Source organism: Aulonocara sp. 'chitande type north' Nkhata Bay, linkage group LG11 (genome assembly GCF_057382095.1).
Source record: "Aulonocara sp. 'chitande type north' Nkhata Bay isolate Kocher_YH1m ecotype deep benthic linkage group LG11, A_spYH_male_GT1.1, whole genome shotgun sequence".
Lineage (NCBI taxonomy): Eukaryota > Metazoa > Chordata > Actinopteri > Cichliformes > Cichlidae > Aulonocara > Aulonocara sp. 'chitande type north' Nkhata Bay.
The window spans coordinates 16,734,945-16,749,484 of NC_141354.1; positions in this window are offsets into that span (position 1 = coordinate 16,734,945).

Below are 14,540 nucleotides of genomic sequence, written 5' to 3' on the forward strand. Positions count from 1 at the left end.
TATATGAAACTTGATCACATTAGTTAAACTGACTCTCATTTGACCCCAGCGCATTAGCTGTAAACACTTGGGTAATGCAAACCAAAATAAATATTAGCATAATGCTGGGGGCAAGAGAGTGATTTTCCCATATAGTGATTAAAATATGAGACCACAACGCAACACAATGTGAAGTCCCATGGCATGATTGCAGTTAGTGGAGAAAAGCTAATTTCATGATAAATTAAAAAATGATGTGGCTTTTCTCATGAGACATCACTCCCTTGTATTTATTTCATGAAAAGGAGTAAAATTAGCCTCATCAAGTATATTATCTTAAACATAATTAATAAAACATTAATTTCTGGGGGAATTCTTTATTGTAATATTGTCTTTCTTTTTCTTTGCTGTAGGTTTAACTCTCTTAAGGTCCAATTTGCATATTCCACAAACACAAAAGAACAATAGCTTGATGTAATGTACAAGAGGATTGGTGCTATGCTAAAGAGTCAACTGAAGAGTCAGACTGATAACCAGCATACATCCAGTTTTATTAAAGTGTTAAGAAAATCACTCTTTTTAATTTTTTTTATTTTTTGCCTTATGTGAGAAAAGAACCTTAAATTTAATAATTTATTTGATTTTATTGCAGGTGTTTTATATTGTAAATAGAGTTACTGAATTTTATTTTTCTTTTCAAAATATCTATTCATATTTCAACAAACAACTGGGCATCTTGTGTTATTTAATTCCCCGCTGTTTTATAAATTATGTCTGTACTGCATTCTGAGCCAAACTTACTGTCTTTACCTACCAGGGTAGAAATGCAGTGAATAAAAATGGAGTCAATAGATCATGGGGGATACTTAACTGCAGACAGCCATGATTATGAGGTGCGGGGATGTGCCACAAACTTACTCGGGGCCAATATGTATTGCTTACGCTTATAATAAATGTTATCTTTCTGAGGAGAAAAAAAGCTGTCAACTTGATGAAAGACACAGATGAGCATCTATATGGCTGACCAACCATGCATAGATATGCACAAATGCAGTTTTCACTGAGGGAGCGATGGACGGGGAAATTGTGCTGCTATATCACCCCTCTCAGTGAGCATGAATAATTGTTTTGACTTGTTTGGATGTTAATTCGCTTAGTTGTGAGATAGAAAAAAAATAAAGCATGTGGGGAAAAAATATCCAATGATCAAATAATACAAGTATGACACACAAATAATTGTTTATCTTAAGATGCATCCTGGTTTGGACAACTGTGTGCTCCCACCGTAACAATGTTCAAGCCCTACAATTCTGTTCTGTCCTCACAAAACAGCAAGAATTCTTCTCCCTGGTCCATTATCTGGGTCCAGATCTTAGCTAGGCGTGTTAGCTGTACTATTTGTTTGTAATGAATATGTGTACTTTGCCTTGCGTATCAAATAGCAGTGTTAACATGACGTAGAGCAAACATGAGATGGTCTGGAAACTAAAACCTGTGTCGGAATATCAGCGTTGTCCTTCTCACTCCTCACCTGGCTTAAAGGATCATTCATGTAACCTCTCATGACTAACAGGAATTAGCTGTCCTCCATAGTGGACAAAACAAAATGACCAAACAAACAAACAAACAAACAAAACAAACAAACAAAAAAAAACCCAGAGGCTTGATACTGCTGGATTCAATTATTCTGGACTCAGTGGTTTAAAAAAACAACAACAACAAACAAACAAAATAAAGCAACGTTTCAAAGACAAACACAGGCCATTTCACTTTAAAAAGGACTATTGGGGTTTTAATTTATACAAGCAACTTAACCACAGTGTTCAAGATGTTGATTGATGCCATGTTTGACTATGGACTTCTCTTAATAACAAAAATGAATAATCATGTTCTATAAAAAGCAATGTGATAAACTAATATCAAAATGCTGAAAAAGTTATAAATCCTGGAAGACCTTCAGCTATATCCACATGCATTTTTTGTAAGGGCTTCCTTGCCCCCTGAATATGCTACTGGCACTGTAACAAGGGAGTCCCTGTCCTGTTGTCTGGTACCAGGCCCCAGGCCAGCCCTAGAGGAGCCCTTCTTCCAACATCAAGAGATAAATACATTGTTCCCTGTTGTATTATTTCTGCCTGAACACAGAATAAATACAGTCTGTACTCCAGTGATAACAGTAACTTTTCAAGAAAGTCAAAACGTAAAAGTTCAAATCTCCTACAACGTAAGCAATGGAGACTTTGGAGAGTCAGATCAGACAATGTATCAAGATGTAATAGCATGATACATGAACATGCAAATGTAAATGTGTTAAAATGAAACACCAGTCAATGGGTATAGTTTTATGATGATAATATGAATATAAAATATCCATATAGCAATCTAAAGGTTAAAAAATGGACCGCTTTAAATATTTCATAGCTAATCAGTGAAATATTGGTGGAGAGCTCACTAAAAATCACTCAAGATCTTTAAATGAAAGCATGTTGGTGGCAAACGTGGTCATCAGCTCAAGTCAAAAAGGGCACAGCATGTATGCTACAGTGCATACTGCGGTTTTTAGTTTTCATAAAAATGTATTATTTGGAAGAGCCCTGTAATACCAAAATAATTTATAGAAATTCTATTACAGTAATTAACCAGAAGAAAACTTTTCCAAAGCTTAATGATGTAATAATGCATCACCCAAATAGCGTTTTATCTCAGTCTCTTTATATTTATGTTTATTTTAGTCTAAAACCAGCTACTCCAACAATTTCTTCATCCAGATAACCTCAGGGAAGAGGATAACATGTCCCAGTGGAAACATGTTTCTTTGCTTTCTCCTTAATTTGAACTGAAAGGAAAATTGTGTTGTCTCTGTATTTGCACCCATCCTGCATTGTGAGTATTTGCATTTTTGTAACAACAAAGCCTGTCGGTGTCAGATCACTCATTGCTGGATATTGTTTGCCGATGTAATGAACGTGCTTCTGAAGTTCTCAAATAAGAATCAAATTCCCATTCAGGGAGATTCTAATTTAACTCATGGAGAACAATTGTAGGCAGATTGTTAGGCTGCCCTTGTCAGACAGTTTGACTGTATACTGTTTATAATGTGATATTTGATCATGGACCGCAGGGAGGAAAAGAAAAGTCACCTTTGTTTTTATGTAAAGCTAATTTCATGAACTGAAAAAGCAAAGAGTGAACTTGAATTGTTAAAAATATGTTTAAAAGATTTAGAAACCTCCTTTTTATGGTTCTACATTTAACTGGTAAATATGATATTTTCTTAAAGTACATATGCTTGCCGTTGTAAGTGTTTGATAATAGACAGACAACAGTTGATCTTGTAGTTTGTTAAAAAGGTATATACACTCAAATTCAATTGAATTATTTGTTGTTATAGTTACTTGTTTTAACAGTAACTTATTTTAATTACTTGTGACAAAATGAAATGGAACATTATGGAAATGAAAGGAATTCGGTAAAATCTGTATGTTAGGGTTCCGTATTGGAAATGCAGTGAGAGCGCCTATATACAAGTTAAAAACAAAACAAACCAACAGGGAAGCAGTGGAATGAAATGTTGCAATTTGCAACAACATTTGCAGTTGCCAAAGACATTTCTAAATTCTTTGGAATTACTAGTATATTGGCTTAGATTACCCATAAAAAGTAGTCTTCATCTAAAGCAGTATTGATTACTAATTCTGTCTGAACTAAGCTAAAATAATGGAACACATTTTGTGTGTGTGTGTGTGTGTGTGTGTGTGTGTGTGTGTGTGTGTGTGTGTGTGTGTGTGTGTGTGTGTGTGTGTGTGTGTGTGTGTTTGCTTTGTACTTCTTTACTGAACACCTGTTACACATTCACAGTGTGGGCTGAAAAAAACAAATGAGCAAATTCTGGTGCTATTGACCTCTCCACAAGTTTCTTGATATAAGGTGTTCCAGTGAAGAAGATGGGATTGGACGTGGGGTGTAGAAGTGCCCCTGCCTATAAATAAAACACACAAAGTGGTTAGCGTGAATCATACCTTAATCACAATAACTTACATGGGAACTTACAAGACACAATATGCAAATATACAAGGTGCAATATGGTTATAAAATAATTTCTAAAGACCTGAACATAAAACCATAAAATGATGTGCAAATGTTGTTAACAGGAGCTCAAAGTGCTGTGTTTAAAGAAGAGTAAGTTAAAGCAAAGGTTATAGAAAACAGCAGGAGAAATCTTTACAATTTGCTAAATTATTAAGTGCTGCATGTGAAAAATATTATGAAAGAACACCACATCAGTCCAAAGCAAAATAAATTAGATAAAAGAATAAATAACAATAAATGATTAATTATTATTATTTTTATATTAATAATTGTCTCAATTGTATCAAGACATTTTACAGGTGGAAGCCAGTGGAGCAGTGTATGATGAGAAGCTTAGAAGAAGCAGAGTAATGTAGCACACGGCATAACATTTTTCTGCAAAATTCAAGATTTTTTTTTTCAGTCAACACTGGAGGGGGCTCATTATGTCCAAAACATAACATGTATAATCATTTGTGTGTTGCGTTTGTGTAGCTGCAACTTATAAAGAACTGGCTATATTTTATGATTAATAAGTGCAGAAATTCTGGTAATTTCCAAGGATTCATAAATGTTTGCATACAATTGTAGATTAGACAAAGTGGGAATAGTTGTGTTGGACCAAGTCAAAATATTAAAATTTCTACATTAAAGTTAAAAGACTGCAGTGTTGGCTCGTTTCAGGAGCTAAATTAAGTATTAAGGTTATTGAAAATTGTGATCAACCCTTAGATATTGATAGAGGGATCAACCTGTTTGAGCGTGTTTGTTGGTGAGCAATTTTTTCCCCTCTTACACAAGTTAATGTGTTTCATCGGTGTCCTAATTCCAAAATGTTAAGATAAGGTCCCACTCAACTCATCACACAGGCTCTGTGAGATAGGATTAAGTTTCATGGACACTTGGTTTCAGATTTGTTACTCAGGTGCTGTATGCATCTTTACAAAAGAGGGCTTTACCATTACTCACCAAGAAGTGTTACCATATACCTTAAAACGAGTTTCTTACCTCATCCTGTCTGTCACTGTAGTTTGACTCATTTAGCTGGATAGTTTCAATTAAAGCCTTGTGAGTGAGTGAGTGAGTGAGTGAGTGAGTGAGTGAGTGAGTGAGTGAGTGAGTGAGTGAGTGAGTGAGGGAGTAGTAAGTACAGTATTAATGTTTGCATTTGCTTCAAGCAGGTGTTATAAATCTGAACTTGTCAAGTTAAATTTATTTGATTTCCATTTAACATTTCAAAATGCTTTGCACAGCAGAATTTATTTGCAGTCTGAATAATAACCTCAAATAACTAGCCCAGGTTTATTACCAGGCTATATTTTTATCAATTCTTTCAGATGTACAAAGGTTTCTTGAGTGTACCTGTACTTTAACCAGCCTCTTTATCTCAATAATGGAGATAGTGCCTATGAAATCGGAAAGCATAAATAAAACAGAAGTCCCAAAGCAAGAGAAAAATATTACATTACTTATAACCCACAGTTTATAAGACCTATATCTCCACTGATGTTCATGCTGTGATCTATGCCTAAGACAAGAGTCTGCACTGTACATACCGTAACAGTTCTTAATAAGTCTGTCTGAGTCAATACTGATAAAGACACTTTCTTTATATTCCCATTTATTCCCTAAGCAGCCGTGAAGGAAAATGCTATAAACTCCAAGCAAACGCAGCAATTTCATTTTGAAGATGATAAATATTTCAGAAGCACCAAGAGCATATTTAAACTACATTCAAGATTTCCTTCGCTTGGGAGATGATGATCCTCCTCTCGCCTTTTAGAGATAATCAATGACTCCTGTTATCCCTCTCGCTAGAGCCTTCTTTGAGTTTTGAATGGTAAAAATTGAATGTGTGTGTATGTGTGCAATGAATGCCCAAGATGTAACAAGCTGTGAACACCATTAATCTACATGTTCTGGAAATATAACCAATTGTCAGACAGGCACTCACAGACATTCCATCACCTATCCAATTGGCTTTTGCCGAGCTCTACATTTCATTTGCAATGTAATGCGCCCAATAAAATGGAATTCTGGCTGCTGCATTGATTGAGAAATAGCTTCATCTTTTCATTGAGAAAGAGATGCATACTACTCAATTAGATTCATTTAAATTATTGTTGCTCAGATATATGCAGCTCTTTTCACCTCTTCTGGCTTATTTTTATATTTTTGAATGTTTAGAAAATTAACTGTACATCATGAAAAATTCAACAGTACGCATTGTTATAGTATGCTGCAAATGAGCATGATTTAAAATCAAAAATAGTAAAATTCAAAGGACAGCTCATTCAGACAAACCATTTTAAGACTGACTCATTATTACACTACAGGTATTAATTGTATCTCTGCATAACCAGATGTGAAAGACTGATTGGTCTGTGGATGGATCTATGCTAAAGTTTCTGTATAAATGTTTATAAAAAAGAAGTTATTAATGACATGAAGATCCACTCTTTGTCTCTCATTTTTCCTGCTCTTTTAATCTCTCCCTTGACTGCTGCTTTATTCGCTCTTCCCTCTTCTTTCATATCTACCCCTCCTCTCTCTCTGTCACCCTGCCTTCAGTATGTGTGTATCATTAGCTCCTTTTCTCCATTATCTGCAGCCATCTAGTGTTGACTTTGTGCCCTAGAAATTATCCTGCCTCTCTGCCAGCTTTTATTGCTTCACAGTAAAGATAGTAGACACATACTACGTTCAGTCCCATTTTGAAGCTGGTCTGATTGTTAAAATGGGTTAATCCAAGAATAGTGTGAAATTTCCGCAATAAAATCTGGGTGTTTGTTAGCACATAAACATTTGTTTCATAATAAGTTAAGCAGGAGCAAGAGCTATGGAAGTTATGCGTTAGTTCAGAACAAGCATTAGTGTGTGCAATACTCCATATGTGTGTGTGTGTGTGTGTGTGTGTGTGTGTGTGTGTGTGTGTGTGTGTGTGTGTGTGTGAGTGTCTGCGTTACTGGGTGAGAAAAGTCAGAAAGAACAAGAGCAAAAGCAGAAAATCAGTCAGACAAACTTGACAGACTGAGAGCACAACCTGACAGCGAACGCAAACATTACATTTACTGATATTGCTGTTCTCTCCCCAGCCGGGACAGACAGTCAGTAATAACAGTGAGCACCTGGGCAGCCTCCAGGCTCTACACCTCAGCCCCTGGGGCTCTTCACCTGGGACAGGAGGCCCTACGCAGCTTTCCTTCCTGCTCGAGAGCTGCCTGGAGCAAGCAGATTATCGCTCATCGCCCAGAAGGGACATGAGACCTGGAATTCTGTCAAATTCTTTTACATTAATCATCAGGAAAGACTGACAGTGAGGCAAGAATACAGATACATATCGTAAACGTAGCACAAAATTCTTACAGTGTCAAAAAGTCAACTTCCTCAAAAGTTACAGTGAAACTAAAGTAACCTTAACTATTCATCTAACACTTTTTTGTTTCCTTTGGTTCATCTATCATTATGATTCAACAGAATGTGACCACAGAAAATGAACCCTTTAACCATCGCATGTCATAAAACCATAACCATATTTTAACCATAATATATAAAGCACACAAATATGGAGATATAAGGTGAACATCATGGAAGGCTTTAATAGCAAAAAATATATACACACACACACAAAAAAAATCAATCTACAGAATGGACGTTATTCAAACTGCTTTCAAATTGTTTCAAGTAACTCTGTGCTCTGGACATCCATTCTTCTGCACACCAAAACATTAGTAAAGTCATAACTTTTGGCTTATTCAACAATAAGAGTGATAATGATCAGCATACACTACAATTAACATTTAGTTAATCCTGTGCATTTCAATCCAAGCAGGAACTAAAAAGAGAAAGAGGATGAGGAAATTAGAAATATGTTAACTGTGCACAAACCCAGAATTCACCCAACACCACTCTACCTCAAGAGATTTAGTAGCATTGCAAATGGGGCACAAGTCGCATTTCAGGATGCATTAGGAAACAATGAATTCTGCCATCCAAGCATGTGGAAGTTTGGCACTGTCTCAATTCCAGGAAGCGAATAAGGAACAAAAGTTGTTCTACAGACTTTCAATCAAGTCAGTCAGATAACTGGATGACTCTATTAAAAAATATGTTCTCTTCTTGCAAAACTAATACAGCAACCAGTCACTCAGGCCATCATTACTATAGTTTTGTATTCACTAATATCTTGGTGGTCAATATTTTGTCAAATTAAGGCAGGAGAAAATCTAAGTGAAAACATACTGTGCATTTGTGTGTAACTCATGCACACAGAAAATTCACTACACTAACTTGTCTGCCCATATTGACATAAGGCATTCAGGGCCAAATGAAAAACTAATTAAATGAAAACATGTGCTAAGCTCGGCAGTGGATGGACTTCTACTGTACACACAGAGCTCTGTTAGACACTTGTAACCTAATTCTGTTATGTTTTAATTATCATACACACCTTTGGAGTCCACAAGAAGGTTGAGCAAATATAACGCAGTATATATACTTAAGCTTTAGGTGCAATTCAGGCCTAAATGCCCCTGCATTTCTATTTAATTAAGTTAAGGTCAAGACTTATGAGCCTGGGTTGTTTTTTAAGGTAACTGGTAATTTGTGTTGTGGCCCTAAAAATTCATGGTCACATACAAGCCAGATTCACTATATCATACATCATTAGTTACCTTTTTATCAGTGCTGTAAATGTCAACTTTGCTCAGTGAAACAACAAATACTTAATTTTATCAGATCCCATATACGGTTGTCATGAGCCCTGTTATAACATTTTTGGCCCAAATCTTTTCTAGAGAATTCAGGTTTATGTGGTAGAAGAACTGCACAACTGTATCAGGAACATAAAAAGGGATTATATTAAATCTTAGTCCAGGCTATGCTCTGGTGAGTCTGCTGTAAATGCATAGTCACAGGCAAATTATTTTGCCTTCTAACACCGTTATTGTATTGAATAATTGATGATACGTCTGGCAAAGGCTGTTATGTGTTTACATGATGACCACCCCCATTTTATGTTTCGATAGCCTTCAAACCCTTTTACGAGAAAAAGGAAATGGTGGACCACCAACGTTCCATTGTGTGTTCTTGTGAGAAATATCAATGAAAAAACAATGGCATTATTTAGCTCATTAGAGTTTTATGAGCTGTGTGATTCACTAGTGAACAATCTAGTCTGTCATTTAAGGTATGAGGAAGTTTTGTACTGCGTTTGTGCAGAAAGAGAATACGGAAAAAATTAAATCGTTTCAACCATAAAGATTGTATGGACAAAAGTGAGAAGACCATCATTACTGGAGGGCTCTATTCAATAAAACTGTTAAAATATTGCTAATTTGTAGGACATTTCTGACAGAAATAGACTCATGCCAAGTATATACATGTTTCTCTCAAATTTTACTACGAAAAGTATTTTTATGTTCATTTTAAAATTCATAGTGATTTACCCTGAGGGGCACTGACAGATGAGAAACAAGTCAGACACCAGTTGCTATGGCAAAGAGTTAAAAATCAACTGAAGAACAGTTCAAATGATCATTTGTCAGATGTGAATATGTCATGAAATGTATATACACACCAATTCTTCAAAAAAATTAAAAAACTCACTATAAAAAATTGAGTCAACATCAGGTGAGCTGGTCCTGATGTTTCTAAACAAGGAAAGGAAGAATCGGAAATTCTGGGTTCATCCAATTCTGAAGCTATGGAATTCTTGAATTTCATGGTTTGATCTAGGAAATAGAGGATCACACTGGAGCAGTTTGAGCTTTTGTTGGTAGAGTTGGGACTACATTTGAGGAGAGATAATGTCTTACAGCTGATTGACCTGGAGCAGCATCTAGCTATGTGTCTAAGGTAAAACAGCATTATTCTATCATTGTACACTGGTGCACTTTTTGGAATAGAACCACACTTGTTATCAAATACAGTCATCTGATTGGTCAGATCTGTTTATTTGTGTGCAAAAAAATCAGAATAATAAAGCTTGATCTGAAAAAATAAGTGCCACACATTCATCCTGCAAAATTACATGTCTGGTGTGAACATCTGCATTAAGAATAGGTGAGATGGAAAAATATTTGTAATGCATGAAATAGCAAAATTTTTTCATGTCTTTTGTGTAAAGGCCCTGTAGGCTAAAAAAAAAAAAAAGGCCTTGTATTTATTATTTATTTGCAAGTTAGCGTAGTGAACATAATCAATGTTGGGGATTGTTAGTCAAAAAAACAAAAGACTCATTATGGATTCTTCTTCTTAGAATGTGCAATATGGTACTGAATGGAGAAAGTCTTTACACTACTTTCTTTTGCATTACAACATGACCTAAACGAGACCTAAAATGCATTGTCAAACAATGACCAGTTAGCAGTACAACCTTACCGTAGGTTACAGTCCAGCACACCAGCACAAACTTATATCATAATGACGTGAAATATTCACAGGCAGAAATGCTACAATGGATGCTACAAAGCTACAACCTGGACTTCTAATCACTACTTTTGTTACCTGTTGAAGTTCAGGGCCTAGATGTTGGGTTGGGGTCGGTATTTACTCAGCATTAACATCACTCTGGGTTCTTTATGCAGTTTGTGTTAGCATGCTGTCTCTTTGCAGACAATTGCAAAGAGACAAACTTTTGATAAAAGAACGCATGTTGTGTTAAAAGAACGCAATGCAGTTCTTTCTGTCCTGGGTGCAAATTCCACTTTATCATTTTTTTTTTCCACTTTTCCAACTTTTGTTCAGTAAAAATAAAGGTAACCTCTATATTTCCACTCCTCAAAAGTTTAAACTGCTCCACCATTTTCCTCTCCCCTCTACACAAACTAGCATTATCCAATAGAGTGCAAGTATGCAGGAAGAAAAAAAGCATGTTGGGATGGGTTTTTTCTGTTTATCTTCCCATCATGCAGATAACTGACTCAAGTAAAAACACAATTGTAACTGTAACTTGATTACTGAATTGAGCACAGTAATTCATTACTTTACTACAGTACTAACAAGTCTAATACCTTAACAGTAGTGGATTACTTTGGAACATCTTCATCCAACACTGGTCATAATGATTCACATACTTCCCTTTATGATAACTGCTTATGAGATTGCAAAAGAAAAGATTTTTTACATGCCACAGTTTTTTAGACTCCATATTGCGTTATACACAACCCATAATACAATATCTAACTGTCAGGCCTTTCTATTATTATTACTATTATTATTATTATTATTACATAGCATATTTAAAAATTACAAGTTGTAATTTCAGGCATACTGAAGGAAGTTTTATGTGATACCTCAGCGTCCACGCCATTCCAGCTTTCCTTACACTACAGAGCTTGTGTTTCCCCATCCCAAGCTAAAAGGGAGAGATAAATGTGATTTAAATTAATAGGTGCTACCAAATAACTCCTCGGCTGGTAAACGATGCATTCATCAGATACAGACAGCCAATATCCTGTGATTCATGGCACTCTTTACCACGTGAAGGGTGCCAACAAAAATTGTTATTACTTTTTAATAAAGTGTACCAGTCACTAATCCTCTCATTTATCAGTGGAAGGCAGTTGGTATGGAGGAAGTCAGTGTGAACCGGTGTGCCTGGCTGCTCTGATGAAGAGGAATGGGAACTGTATGAATGAAAGTGTATTTAATGTAGAGTGCTCCTTTACAATGCAAGCTTTAATATGGAAGCATCAAAAAGTCAGGTAATGGTAGGCATCGCTATTAATAAATACTTATAAAATTTCACCCATAAAACAAACAAAACATTTTTTTTTCTTACACTGATGGTGTTTTTATATGAGCTACATGCAAAACAATGGTTGTCACATGGATTGTTGCAACTGCTCTTTACTGACAGGATATTATAGTAATCACACTGAAATGTTGGAGGAAAAAGCATTTTGGTTTAATTTAAACCTGAGCCCCAGCCCCCTTTTATTGCTTTACTGGAAAGGTTTTGTAAGCAACATCCCACCTATCTATCTATCCAGCCATCCATTTTCTACTTTTTTTTCCTTTTTTAACTTAGGTATAGAGGTACTGGAGCCTATAGTTGACAATTATAGCTTGTAACTCTATTTAATCTGGGGGGGCGGGTTGTTGTTTTCAGGTGCAAATCTGCCCAATCATTGATAACGATGTTGACCTGATTGCAACTATGCTTCCAAAGTCAGTGACAAGAAAACACAACAGACCTTGCTAACCAGTAATCATTTTAGTAAATAATAATTGGAAAACTTGCCATATTGGTGATGACACATTGCAAATATGTCCCATTTGTTAATGTTCAACCTTAATGAGTTTATGCAAGGTAAAAAGCAATGTTCCTGTGGTGTGCAGACTCGAAGGATTAGTGGTAGTGGACTTGCTGCCCATTCAAAAATATGTTTATTATTCCATGCTGACATTGTATGCTTCTGTTTTTGTGTTGTTTTTCCAAATTTTTATTTTTCCCATTAGTCTCTTCAGGACACCTACGAATACACCACAATATGTTTCACAACATAAGATTGTTTAATTTTTTAATGCTATAAATAATTATTTGATTTAACAACTTCTAAATACAAAAATGGATTGTTTAAATTGAATGTTTGAAAAGTCAAATATCTGACTGCTGACTCACTGACTGCGAGGTGTAATTGATGTTGGTTTCGCAGCACACATATTTCCTAGGATTATGTCCAGTGTGTACACAGAATAAAGTAAAAGCACCACCCACCACCTCAGGATAAAGCCATCACTGTGAGGTACAGTGATTAAAGACTGTGTCTTGACCTTGTATCCTGGACTGAGATAAACCCTCCAAAATTCCTAAAACAAACAAGCCACAGCTCTGTTAATTTAGCCCTCCAGCAGAAGCAGCGAGGCTGTTGAGGCAGCCACAGATGATTCCTCTTGTGTATGGGCCAATGTTAAGCTTCAAGAACAGGTAACAGTCAATCCATTAACCTTAGCTTTTAGTGGGCGCTTCATGTCACTACCTCTGAGTCTTGCACACACATACAAATGTACACACTGCCATGTGGACACAAACACATCTACACTTAAATACAGGCACACACACACACACCCTTCACTGCCTTGATACATTTTTTTAATCGTTGCTATGCAAAGACTTGAAAAGGTCAGTGCAGCTCCTCTTGACATTGACTCTGCCATCGTAATAATGAGCTCTTTTCCTTTTCTTTCCTCCAACTTTAACAATACCTTATCACTAAGCCTGAAGCCATCCACCTCTTATATATTGGCCAGCTATGGTCACAAATCTCACAGCTGCACATATTTAAATACATTCAAAGGGACCTAAACATCCAAACAATCACAAGAACGTAGCATAAAGTGGACACAATGGAAATAGAGATACATGCGCATAGATAAATACACACACACACACACACACACACACACACACACACACACACACACGCCTTCTCACACACCCCAGCCCCCATCCCTTTAGGCCTAAGTGGGGGGTGTCAGCAGCTATCTTCAGCTAGGTAATATAAAAGGGCTTCCAAAGGCAGGGGTCATGTTAAATTGTAACGCAAATGTTATTCCTCAATTATCCTTCTGGGGGAAATGTCAACTGCTTCAGGAGGAATTAGACTGGGCCCAAAGACCGTGTGTGTCTCTATGTGTGTGCTGCCTCAGGCCAAAGAGTGAAGTGACTGTTCACTCTTCCACTCTTGTCCCCACTACTGCGCACAGTGGACACAGCCACTCCATAGACTAATTAAAAAAGTATTTGTGAATTATAAAAGCTTTGTTAAGATGGAGAGATAAAAACAGGATATAATATATCCTGTTTTTAAGTCTCAGTATTGGCTGTTGTAGAGACATAAGTCTATTATTGACAGTAATGTAATTAAATAACATTAATTAAAACATTTAGCTGTATTAAATCTGTGTATTCTCAACCACTAACCCAAATTTTGTGCTTAGAATTTCTTATTTAAATAAGTTATTTAAGATTTCATTGGAAAAGTATGCTTCCCTTAGCTGGTTTTGGGAATGTCCAAACATACCAGTAAGAACCAGGTCAGCATTTTTTTCTTGGTTATTTTCAGATGAATACCCTATCCCATGAATTCTTGTGGTGGCTGCCCAGTTGGGACCTGGGGAGTTTATCAAATGAATTTAATGAAAAACTCTCCTTTGACTGGCAGCTGAATGCCAAAGCTAACAATGAGGGGTCAGAAGTGAAACTACTATTGCCCTTTTCCAGTGGCCTCCTCTGACTGCCTCAGTGGATATTACAAGTTACCACATTTATATTTGCAATAACAAATTGACTCCAAATGGTCTAAGTGGGGATCAAGACCTGGCTGGAAATTTGCAGTGCCTTTAGGAAATCAGTTTGTGGACCTTTGTGGAAATAAGGGGTCTAAAACTAAGACCCAAGGGTATACAAGGACAGAGAAAGACACACATGTGCTTATTATATCTCTGCTCAATTTATGCTTTTACAAACAGTTTTTTTTTTTACAATA